Source organism: Triplophysa rosa, linkage group LG1, assembly GCF_024868665.1.
Source record: "Triplophysa rosa linkage group LG1, Trosa_1v2, whole genome shotgun sequence".
NCBI lineage: Eukaryota > Metazoa > Chordata > Actinopteri > Cypriniformes > Nemacheilidae > Triplophysa > Triplophysa rosa.
The window spans coordinates 11,682,669-11,695,809 of NC_079890.1; positions in this window are offsets into that span (position 1 = coordinate 11,682,669).

Consider the following 13,141-nt stretch of genomic DNA (forward strand, 5'->3'; position numbering starts at 1 on the left):
ACTACTGGGTTGGAAGGCTTAGTGACATACAAAGTAATATCAAATATTTGTTTCCTGTGTTTTGGCAGACATAAGCATGCAAGCAGTCACATGGAAATACTAGTCCACACATCACTCATAAACTGTGACACAACTGTTACAGATCAGTGCTATGATAATTTCAACACTGAATGTGAAATTAGTTGAGAATAAAGTGGAAAAGGAAAACAGAACATTTAGTATTGTACTCTGGAAATGTTCAAGTGTCACTTTGCTCACATTTTCACAAGTTTATCACTTCCACAGATTTGGAACAACTTGAGGGTGAGTAAATGAAGACAGAATTTTCGTTTTTGGGTGAACGGTTCCTTTAATATGACATAACAATTATGTATTACATTCATTTTAGATTTTTTTATGTTGATGGCATGCTTATTCTGTTTGTTTGTTTGTTTCCTTCATTCTTAACGTCATTCCAGCATCTCAGGCTATATTCATGGTGAGAACCAATCCATACACAAGTCTGTTCTATACACAAGTAAATCCGTCTGTTCTATACACAAGTCGAACCATACACAAGTCAGGGGGACAATTTGGAATCCGCAAGCAACCTAACCTGCATGTATTTGAGAGGAAACCGGAGCAAACCCACACTGACACAGGGAGAACATGCAAACTCCACACAGAAAGGCTTTCCATCCCAGCCAGGGCTCGAACCGGGGACCTTCTTGCTGCGAGGCAACAGTGCTAACCACAGAGCCAAAAAATTACAGCTGTCACAACAATATATATTTTATTATTATTTACCTAAATAATTTAAGGAACTTGAGGAAATTTAACATGGATTTCAGAAGTAACCCTCCATCACTTCCTCCCCTCACCATCCTGCACAGCACTGTGGATACTGTGGAGTCATTCAGGTTCCTGGGCTCCACCATCTCTCAGGACCTGAAGTGGGAGTCCCACATAGACTCCATTGTAAAGAAGGCCCAGCAGAGGTTATACTTCCTCCGTCAATTGAGGAAGTTCAACCTACCACAGGAGCTACTGACCCAGTTCTACTCAGAGGTCATCAAATCTGTTCTGTGCACTTCAATAACTGTTTGGTATGGCTCAGCCACCAAATCAGACCTACGAAGACTACAACGGATTGTTCGTAGTGCTGAGAAGATTATTGGTGCTCCTCTGCCCACACTTCAGGACCTGTACGATTCCAGAGTGAAAAACAGGGCAAGAAATATCATCATTGACTCCACACACCCAGCACACAAACTTTTTGATCTGCTGCCCTCTGGCCGGCGCTTCAGAGCACCAAACACCAGGACTTCCAGACACAGAAGCAGCTTCTTCCCCCAGGCAATCTCCCTCCTAAACAGATAACTGCTCCTTAAGAGCAATATTCCACTTCCACTACTCCTATAGTGTGCACTATAGTGCCTTATTATATCTACATCTTATGTATACATGTCACTACCTCTACTTACTAAATTATCCATTTGCACAAGTGTATATACAATCTGTTAATATGTATATTCTACTATATACTACCCTGTACAATGTCTCTTATATGTTATTATCCCCCATTTTCTGTAAAATAGTCTTTATTTTATATATGCACAATTTAGAATCTTTTAGACTGTAAATCGTATTATATTGTATTGTCATTGTGTTGAATGTCTGTACTAGAAGCTTCCAACACCAAAGAAAATTCCTTGTGTGTGCAAGCACACTTGGCAATAAAGCTCTTCTCATTCTGATTCTGATTCTGATTAACAGTGATTCATTAAAGCACCGTTGTTTGAGGCTAATGGAGATTCGCTTGTGGTTTTATGATGGCAGCTTCAGTTATTGCTGGATCTTTTTTAATTTTAATAAAGAACTTTATAGTTTATTGAATAACCATATATCTTTCACAGTGTAATGAAAGTCTCTTTATTGAAAATTACCGGATGTAAAATAGTCCTGTTTTGTTCTCGTTCTCTCTCTCTCTCTCTCTCAGCTTCTCTTTTTCCCCATCTGTCTATCCATGTGTCTCTCAAGATTTGACTATTTTTCTGAATTTCATCATTAGATAATTACAGTTTGACCTCAGGTAAGAACATGATTTTAAGAGGATGGCAAAAAAATTCTGTCCTCTCATTCTTCCTACTTATTATTTTGTTAGTGTTTCCCTTTCGTTCCATTTCTCATTTTGTGTCAACTATTTGACTGCAACCAATTTGTAATTCTCTCAGGCCACTGTCCTTACTGTCTCCTAACTAATGTCCTCTGCTAAACAAATGTGCAAATTAAGGTTTTGATGGTCTCCATCATTGCTTATACCAACTGTATGTCCATACCAATGATGTTTGTAAGATAATGTCAACACTGTGGATTGTTATTTGTATGGACTTCCTTCACATAGTACTGAATAAACTGCCATAAATATTATTGAACTGTTAATTTAAATATGGATATTTGTATTGATAAATTGGCTTGGTGATTGTGGACAGAAGAGTGTGTGTAGGACTGTGTATGTGTCAATAGCCATTTTAAAAGAAAGTGATTTGAGGGAGGGGTTTTTGATTATTGTATTATCAGTACTTCAATTTTTGTCATTTTGTCTGCATTTTCCTATACCCTTGCTTTAGATCATGCACATACATCGCTTCACTATAGAAAGGCAAAAGCTGATCCTGGGTCAGCAAGATGTGTGGCATGTGTGTTTCTCGGCACCTTTTACCTCTGCATTAGTATGCTGCCTGTAAACCGTGAAAGCGAGAATCCCCTCTAGCTCGAGCCACTTGTGATCTTTCTCAGCTGAGCCAGGTATGTTTGCTACTCTCTCATCCCTGAATGTGGAGTATTTAGCTTGGCTTCACATCCCATTGGTGTAGCTTTTTATTGATTCAACATGTATAAAATTCTAGGAACATTTGCTTAAGGAGTGGACTAAGGGCTTTCAACAGTTTCAAGGTTATCTTTACAAAAATCCATGAAGGTGCCAACCCATTGTGAGGTTCCTGCAGGCTTAAAAGGATCATTTTTGCAAGAATATTCTGGCTCACCTTTTTCTATAATGAAAATGAACAAGGGGCTCTGATCCTGATATCCAGTGATAATTTGAGCTTGGATCATAAAATTAATCGACAACATTTGACTCAAACGTCTTTCTATAAAAAACTGGATGCTGCTGCTTCTCTCATTAAGTCTCATGAATGTGCCATATCAAGACTGTAAGTGAATAACTTAAAGTTTTCCCTATTTCTTACATAAAGCACCAAGATCAGAAGACTTTGAATCCAATTAGAGAGATGTTTGCTGACATTTGTGATTGAGCACTATTCATTAGCTATATTATGCATTTTAAAAATGCATTATGTGCCATGGAAAGATGTCATATGGTTTCGGAACAACATGAGGATGTAAATATTTGAACAGTTCATTTACAAAACATAAAAAATCCCCCAAATAATGTTTTTTTATCGTGCATTCCAAATTTCAATCAAACTGTTATTTTGATCAAGTAATAATAACTAAAAAACTCAGCTAACTGACACAATAAAACACAATTAAAACATGATAAAAAAATCTAAAATCAAGTTTTTCATCTTATGTTTTTGCAAATTCGTTTTATCTTTAGGTGAGCAATACATCTAAAGTGGTTAAAAACCATGGCATCAGTTATTAAACAGCAACTGGAATATTGTCATGATCCCGTCTGTTCCCCTGCCTGCATTCTCTACCCAGACTACATTTCCCATGATCCCTTGCACCAGTCAAAACCAGTCAATTTTCAATATAAAATGTAATTGTTGCAAAGCAGCATTACATACATCATAATTAAAAAATGGGGAACATAAAGACAGTATATGGTATTAAAATACATGGTATTATTGCATGCTTTTCTCTATGCAATGTACACTGATGAAACTTAACTGAAAGAAATGCTATCTTGTATTGTCAGAGACTGTCAATTATTCAATTGAAGTATATTTAATTCAGGTATATTATTATTTTAAATATGATTATCAGGAGTGGGAACCTAAAATTACAATGTACCAGAACAATTTGCAATAATACCAAAACGTGCAGAAAGAAAATATTTGTTAAAGTTAAGGTGTTAACGGGCTTGTATGTTGTTAAACCAAAGTCTTTTATGGATTAAATAAAATCAGCAGTCTCCCAGTGAGTAAACCAGTGGCAACGGCACCAAAACTCTACTATAGATGTGTATATGTATGTAAGAGTGAAGAAATAAAACCTTGGGAGAGGCCAGACTCCATACCCCGATAATCTTCCTCAATCCCCAAGTCATCTTTCCTGTAGCTCAGTGGTAAGAGCATGGCGCTAACAACGCCAAGGTCGTGGGTTCGATCCAGCAGGGGATTGCATACTTAGAAACAAATGTGTTTTTAAGTATGTCCCAAAACATTACTGCCAGATGAGACCAGATGATATCTGGTGCGATACCTTTAGTATTTATTTCTGTAAACCATAAAAATAATCAGCTCATTCATTTGCAGTGATTTTTGTGACTGTGAGGGATTATTACCATTGTGGAGTTATGTAGGCTTCACCTGTGGCCCCTGTTACCCTGCACCCCTTAGGCTTACTTACAGCCATGTTAGCTTTTTAATAAGACCTAGAGGCTCCCCCAAAAAGGGATGTGAGCTCTCTCTCTCCTTATCTCTCTTTCACCCCCTTCCCCTTAATAATACATTTCACTTTTACATGTTTCAGAACAGCACTTCTGGGCAGTTCAGATCTCTGTGGTCAGCTGCTAATGTCGTGCAACATTTTTTTTCATGTACATCGACAGCGGTTATGCAGATCAATGCTTCCTGCACATCAAAAGGATGCTATTTTAAATATTGGGTTGGGGTTGGTTGTTGGGAATAGGGGGTGTTTAGTAGAGAATTAAAAAAAGGCAATACAGCGGATACATGTAAACACAGATGGTTTTACAACGGTTTGTGTGTAATTGAAGCTTTTATAAAACGCAGAGGAAAATATTTTCTGTTTTCTACTCCATCCTTGTCATGTAAACGTACTCTTAGAGACTCACAAGTTGTTTGTACAAGCTGCTTATTAGAACCTATAGTTATGTTTTTAAAGGATAGTTCACCCAAAAATGTTTATTCTGTCATGAATTACTCACTCTCTAGTTGTTCCAAACCTGTTTGGTTGAACACAGAGAAAGATATTTGGACCAATTGGTTCTGATTTAAGAATGCAGGTTTAAGAATGCGGCCCCTTTAAGAGCTGTCTCTCTACTACATAGATCTGACTCCTCTCCCATTATCAACTCTTTGCATTCATTTAAGATTTTAATTAACACGTTGAAGTCTGTGCTTATGAAATGCTAGACATAATGGGCTTTCTGGCATAATCTTGTGTGATTTTGTTCATTCAAGCACGAAAGAGAACTTACAGTAATACTGGTGCGCTGTCTGACAGATTTTGACTGTATGACTATATACACCAGGCTGGACCACTGTCGCGTTACGTTTTGCCGCGTCTTTCAGCTAGAAGCTGTGTATCTACACTGAACGCGTCAAAGCAACGGTTAAAATCGAGCTTAACTGGTTGAAAAGCCTTTACATAAATAGGAGCGTGATTATATAATGTAACGCTATACAAAGGATGACAAAACAAACAGATGCTGCGTTAATTTAGGGTGACCATATGAGCCATTTCTCCCGCGTCCTTATCAGGATTTGGGTGCGTCTTCCGGGAGTCGCATTTGTCGACAGCATACGTCATCGAGGTTTATTATTTCAGGTTTTATTTTATAAATAGAAGAAATGGCTCATATGGTCACCCTAGTTAATTGCGTAAAATGTTTTAATCTGAATCTGAAAAAAATTAATTGCATGCGTTAACATGTTAACGTTAACAGCCCTAGTTACAAGAATTCTTACAAATATCTTTCTCTGTGTTCATTAGAACAAAGACATTTATACAGATTTGAAGCAACTTAAAGGTGAGTAAATGATAACAGAATTTTTGGGTGAACGATCCCTTTAAGGAAAAGCACCCTCTAGACCCAACACGTTCTCAGTGGTTCCCACATCCAGACCTCGGCCCCCATCCCAGAATACCTCTCCTTATATAAAACACCTGACTCAACTCATCAGCTGGTTAGTGTGTTAATTAGGGAGACATCTTCAGCATTCTGGTAGAAGGCTGATGAGTTGAGTCAGGTGTTTTATATAAAAAGAGATCTAAAACATTCTGGGAGGACTGGATTTGGGAGCCACTGCTCTAGACCAAATAGAAAGTTAGAGCTGTCTAAACCATAAACAGTTAGCAGTGACATATCTTAAAATACATAAGTGCCATAATTTTGTAATGATTTTTTTGTAAGGCATGTTCGTAAAAACTCCTTAAATGTCCTAAAAAAGGCCTAGTCCTGGCTAAAACTAATTCCTGTCTGGGAAATTGCCACCTCGTGTTACAAACCTTGTGAACCGAAACCATACGATAACTTTATACAAAGAACTCCATGGACACACGCAGTCAGATATGTTCAAACATTCAAGCATTGGCATTCCTTAAAAAAAACAGCTTAAACCAGCCTAAGCTAGTCGGCCACTTTTTAGCTCGTCAAGTTGGTTTTAGCTGGTCAACCAACCAGTTTAGGTTATAGCTGTTTTTCCAGCCAACCAGGTACGACTTATACAGTCGCATTGGTTGGAGGGTAGGTTATAACTTTGGTGAGGATTGGTTTATTGGTACATATTGATACATTCCTGAAATACTAGTTTTGATTTTAATAGCCCATCCACACGGAGACACAATTAGCTGTATAGATAAAGATTTTGTATCGTATCTGCATTTTGTCCACACGGATCCGGTGTTTTGGGAGCATGAAACTGCTACTTTTTTAAACCGGGTACCTAAGTGGACATTTGCATTTTTGTGTGTACAAACAATATGTATATATTTTTAAACGATGATGTCATCACCCCAGCGCGCACAGTTTATGCGCATGCTTCCAAGTCTTCTTTGTATTCTTGCAGCTGAAATCTCAGTTATTTTAGAAGACATCAAAATACTGGTATCTACAATGCAGGTCTCTCAAGACATTGGTTCAACAGGTGTAAAGCAGCAGGGCTGTAGGACAAAACAGAGTAACAAGTAATAACATTAGAAAAGGGAAAGGGTGGAATTATTTTGACTGTGTGATTGTGTCTTGGGTTTCCTATTATTTTGACCACAACCTCCTCTCCAATTACAGACTAACTTGTCAAGCTAGCATGCCCTGTTTATGTGTATCCACAGCATGTTTCTGTTCATGTTTTATGGGGGTGTAAATCTTGGAAAATCAACGGTTCTGCTGTCTGGTAGACATGTCATTGCTTTTGGATTTTTCCCTTTTGGCTGAATTTCCACCTCTTGTTTATTTGTACTGATCCTGGAGAAACCTTGAGTCAGTAGAAGTACTAAAATAGCAAAACCAAAATAGTAAGGCTATGAAAATACGCCATACACTGTAAAAGTAAAATGTGCCTCAAATATCCTGTTGTGTACTCAAAGAACCTTAAACCGTATTTTAAGGGCTTCAAAGCTCTTTTTCTCATAATGGGGTTATTGGTGGAACCATCTATAGTCTTTGTGGTTCTTCCAGGAACTTGTAAGATTCTTGAATAACCCCATATTCAGTTGTGAAGTTCTGGAGTCACCCTTTCACTACACTGGGACCTCAAAGTGCTTTGTGTGTGCTCCACAGTACTGTGGCGCTGTTGGCCCATTGTCGCTTTCGTTAGTATGAGTGTTTAACTTTTTCCAGCTCTGCGCAGACCGATCACCTTATGACAAAAAGCATACGGCATTACAATAGCATTTCTAAAGCATACAGAGCAGTCAGTTCAGTTCACAAATAGCTCTCACTGTGCTTTGATGTCGTACGCCGTTCCGTCTGCGATCAAACATCTGTCTGGCACGAGGCGGTACGACTTTTCACCGGTGTCTCTCGCGCCACAGGCGGGAATTCAAAATAACGGATCGCAACAACCTCTCTACTGTCCCATTGAAGGTAAGTAAAGTCAAAATATATAATTAACTGAAATATATTAACTATACACTATTTATATAAATGTGTACTCTGACACATCTAATTGTATGGCCGTTTTTGGCTGTTTAAACCGTTTATTTATTTTACACAGTGTAGGCAGCGCTTGTTTTAGCCGAGATGCTAACGAATATAAGGGTGCGTTTATATTTGGCATTAACATGCGATCTCGGTGATCCGAACAAGCAGATCGGATCTTCAGACAATCAGGACACAGCGCGTTTACACTTGTCAACATCAAGTGGCATCCGCATCTGGATATCTGATCGGATCTCTATAGTTTCCTGCCCATTATTTTAATAAGCCTGCAATTTAAAAATAGGGGTGATTTCACACAACACGTATAACGGGGAGGATGAGCATGTTACAGATTTGATACGCAGCCATGTTGAAATCGAGGCAGCGGTTTGAAGTAAACCGCGGTTAAAACGATTAATGATCTTATATGTGAAAGTATAAGCAGAGGACGTTTGTAAAATCACACAAGCTTTTGTACTTGAGCTGTGGCGGGTTTCACTCGCGCACACACAGACTCTAACAGTGTTTTTAAACACATCATTTGTTTATTCATGTCACAGACACATAAAATAATCACATAAGTAGGCCGAAGTTACTATAATCTAAAGCGACGATTTATCGTTCTCGTCTATTTGGGTTGGTTCGGCTGAAAGTGACAGCGCGTCGTTTCTTTGGTCTGTGCCCTAAATAGCGTGTTTACTGACATCAGCTATAAGCAACACTATACAATCTTATTTCTGTGTGTAAATGATATAAAAGGTGTATTCAGAGCTCCGTTTCAAGCTGCGCGGCTGCCGCTTCTGTCTTCCGGGGACGGTACGAGACACGGCAGCAGCCCTCGGGACAGCGGGAAAACGGAGAGTATATTACGCCGTAGGCTATACAGTAAATACACACACACAAGTAGCCTATGTTGGAAACAAGCTGGTATAGTGCTGCTATTCGTGTCTGTGACATGAAAATAAACAAACGATGCGTTTAAAAACACCACTGGCGCTGTGTGTGCGAGTAAAACCCGTTCGTGGCAGTCACAAATAGCCTATGTGATGATAAAGCTGAAGTGGTCAAGTAAAACATCTTGTGTGATTTGACATACATCCTCTGTAGGTTGCAAATAATGATACACTGTAATAAAGTATCCACGATCATTTTGTGGGAAAATGCAAGAGTGCGTGAGCAAGAGTAAACTTTCCTCTGTATTTGTCATCTGCTACGCAGTCTGACAGGCTTCGAACAGACGAGAGAATAATGATAGCGGGTGGGATTTTCTGTGAAATTGTGCCGGTAAATGTAGATAAACTGTCTGGATTACGTTTACATTACACTGAGATCCGATCACAATGCGTCCTCGACTACCTCTTGATCAGGACACGCTGATCGGATAACATTCCGATCAGAAGCGCGTTTACACTTGTCTTTTCAATGTGTATGTGGACAACATCCAGATACAGGTCGCATGTTAATGCCAAATATAAACGCACCCTAAATTAATTATGAAGCTTGTGGGGCTAACGTTAAATGGGTAACGTTAGTGTTAAATGACAAACAATGACTTTTAGCTATTATGTTCACTTGAATGTATAGCTCTTTTTTTACTTATTGTTGTTTGTGTTGAATGGTTTCCCCACCCATGTTACATAAATTGTCTGTAATTAAATATTTTTATCATATTCTGTTGTTTTTATCCTTTTCCTCAGAATTTTCAGTATTTTCCAGTTGAGCAGCAAAAAAAGTAAGTGTTATATTTATTATGATATTTTTATTATTATATTATTTGTTATATTTGCACATGTAAAAATACTCACTGACAATGAAAAAATCTGAATAAAGTGGATTATTACAGTTGTTGCTATAAATAGCCTATTGTACTCAATTCAATTCAATTCAATTCAATTTTATTTATATAGCGCTTTTCACAATATGCATTGTTCCAAAGCAGCTTTACAGGAGCAAATAAGAAAAACACAGAAAGGTAAAACAGAGCACAGTGCATGGTGTTTATAGANTCTTGAAACAAATTACTTTTGTAAAAATTATACAAATATAAACAACAAAATTATATACATGAACAATCAACACTTTAATATCTGTGTCTGCTGAGAAAGTTTAAGATTGTCCTCAACAAGTGAAGAACAGCTCTGCAGCCTCTCTCTTCTCCTCAGCTTCGCTCTCTACGAATCTGAAAACATCAGCAGCTCCCTGTGATTAAAAATAGAAGAAAACATATGCAAATCAGTATTTATCAGTTTATATAAAACTGACACATTTCACACTTTCATTTTATTAAACTATGTACGGTTTAGACAATTAAATTATATGCCAAGAAAGCCAAAGTTCAGCAGAAATGAATGGAAAGACCAATTCAGACGGTTAGACAATTTGAGCAGAATGGAATACTGCAGTATTTTTTCCTGGTTAACCATGCTAAGAATATAATATGAAGATATTTTCATCAATGAAGAAATTTTATGTATACTTAAGTCATCAAAAATGTTTTGCTTCAGGTCAGAACACAACATATTATTTACACAAACCAACGAGACACTGGCTATTTTTAATCTATTGCCTATTTAGGATGACTCTTGGTTGTTTCCCTTCCTTTTGTTAGTTGCTTTGGATAAAGGTTTCTGCTAAATGTAAAAAGTATTAAATACTGTATAGCACAGACGTTAAAAAACACTTTACAATTGGTTTTATTGTTTAGACCATGTACATCACATGTACTATATAACTGAATATTATATTATGGAATGTCCACAATTTTTAACCAAGAAGACACTTCCCAGTGATACAGTTTGTCAAGATTATTAAAAATCCATACCTGAATGTCAGCTCCTTCTGGCCTGTCAGTATCCTCTTGTCCTATCGCTCTTGCTCTCTTTATCCTGAAACAACAAGCAAAAACAAGATTGCTAGAAAATGATTCCCAAATATCCCATGGTCTTGTGCAGTATTTATTTTTACGCATGAATTAAGCAATGTGTGAACCAAGTAACTAATGTAATGTTAGAGCAAGGTACAAATAAACCAGTCCAGTGTTTTCGGTTTTCCAGACATTGGCCCTCTGTTTAAGATCAATTCTCAAACACAAAAGTTAAAAAAGGCGTGCACATCCACACACCACAAGGGCTCCGGTGCAGGACAAAAACCATTAAATGAGTGATCACCTGATGTCTATAAAGACTTTACTCTATTCTTTTGTTGATTTGTGCCTGAAGAAGACCTGGCGGTCGAAATGTTGCTGGTTATTTATTAAACCTGTGAAACAGTTTTCAGTGTGCAGACATTTAGTTAATTCTGCTTTAAGATAAATACTCACTCACCTTTTTGCTGTCACACGTCATGGTCTCTGTCCTTCTCCTTATTTCTAATTTTTCTCTGAAATCACAACATATCACTATTCAGCCATCTAGAGTTATGCTTTTGATATATAAATACAAAGAGGAACACAACCCCCAACATTCATTTTACATTGATATTTTGAATTGAGTGTCTATCCATTTATTACACTTTGCCCAACAGTAGAGCAAAAGTAAATTACAAATTTTCCATTGTGTATACACTGCACTTCTACTTCTGTCATCTTACCTTTGTGCAAGGCAAATGCTTATAGTCAGTCTTCATTATTACATCTTCATTATTGTTTTTAAAAGTCACTGACTCTAAAACAACAGTTAACAGAATATGAGAATGTAAATTTTTAGGTGAAATACAAAAAAGAGCACAGACATGACAAGCAAATACAATGTCAGATTACATTATTTCTTAATCTTGTGTCTAATATGATGAAAATTTCTCAGTTTATATTCATTGTCTCATTTTACAAAAACGCATTACATCACATGACTCACGTAAATGTTTGCATCTCAGTATTTTACTGTCGCATGTTTAATGTTCCTAACTGTTGTCAACAATTATATATACATAAACTAGAACTACATTAAACACTTAAACAAAGACTGACTAGACTGGAAAAATCCACAAGCGTGAGATGACACAACGTCATAAACAGGGAACAGGCAAACAAGCACCTAAACATGCACAGGTACAGGGTACACGTACATATAACGCAAGAGCACAGGACAATGAAACATGAGGGCATTATATGGGACTAGACAAACGAGGGATAATGACACAGGGCAGGTGAGGAACATGAGACACGGCAGGGAAGCAATACAGGAAACGAGAGGGGCGGGGCCAATGACAAGACACGAGAAAACACATGGAGTGTCAAAAGATAAACACCCCATGGTTTTCTCACACAAAACCTAAGGCTTTGTCATGGCTCTGCCACACGACCAAGAAAAACTTGACTAATAGAGGCAGAGCCATGACAGAAGTCCCCCCCTTTAATGAGCACCTCCAGGTGCTCACCAAGGGTTAGACGGACGCGACAAGACAGACTGGGTGACAGACAAAACAAGGCAAAACATGGCAAATAATATCAAGGGCAAACATGATAATACAATGACAGGGTTGGGAAGGGATAACAAAAATAACAAACAAGGGGGGGGTGGGGCCAAGCCAGAGTTCATAGGGGGCAATGTCTTAGACCCAGGGGGAGTAACCGTCAAGGGGGGGCGCTCGAGAGCGCTGGGCCCCGGGGGACTTGACGGGGGCAGGTTTGGCTGGACCGGATATGGTGCCGGCAGAAAGGCCGGCTGCTGCACCGGCTGGGCAGGACAGGACACAGGACTGGACACCGGACTGGACGTCGGCTCCACCGGCTGGGACGCCGGCTGCTGCACCGGCTGGGAAGAGGCCCGCGCCGCCCACTGCTGCCTCTTCTTCTTCAGCCGAGCCACCCACCTGGAGGTCGGCTGAAGGAAAGAGGCAAACGGCTCGGCTGGCTACGGCTGGGACTCCTCAGACGTGGACCCCCAGGATGCTTGCCTCCCCCGCTTGCCAACGAGGCTGGTGGACGGTGGAGAGGCCGCAAAGGGTGAGGAGGATGGCGTGGCGGTGCCCACAACCCTGATCTGCAGGGAACCACCCTCAGGGATCATGACCAGCGGAGATGAGTAACGGGTATACGTTGAGACCGTGGACTCCGATCGCTCCACGGCGGACAGCCACACGGCATTGAAG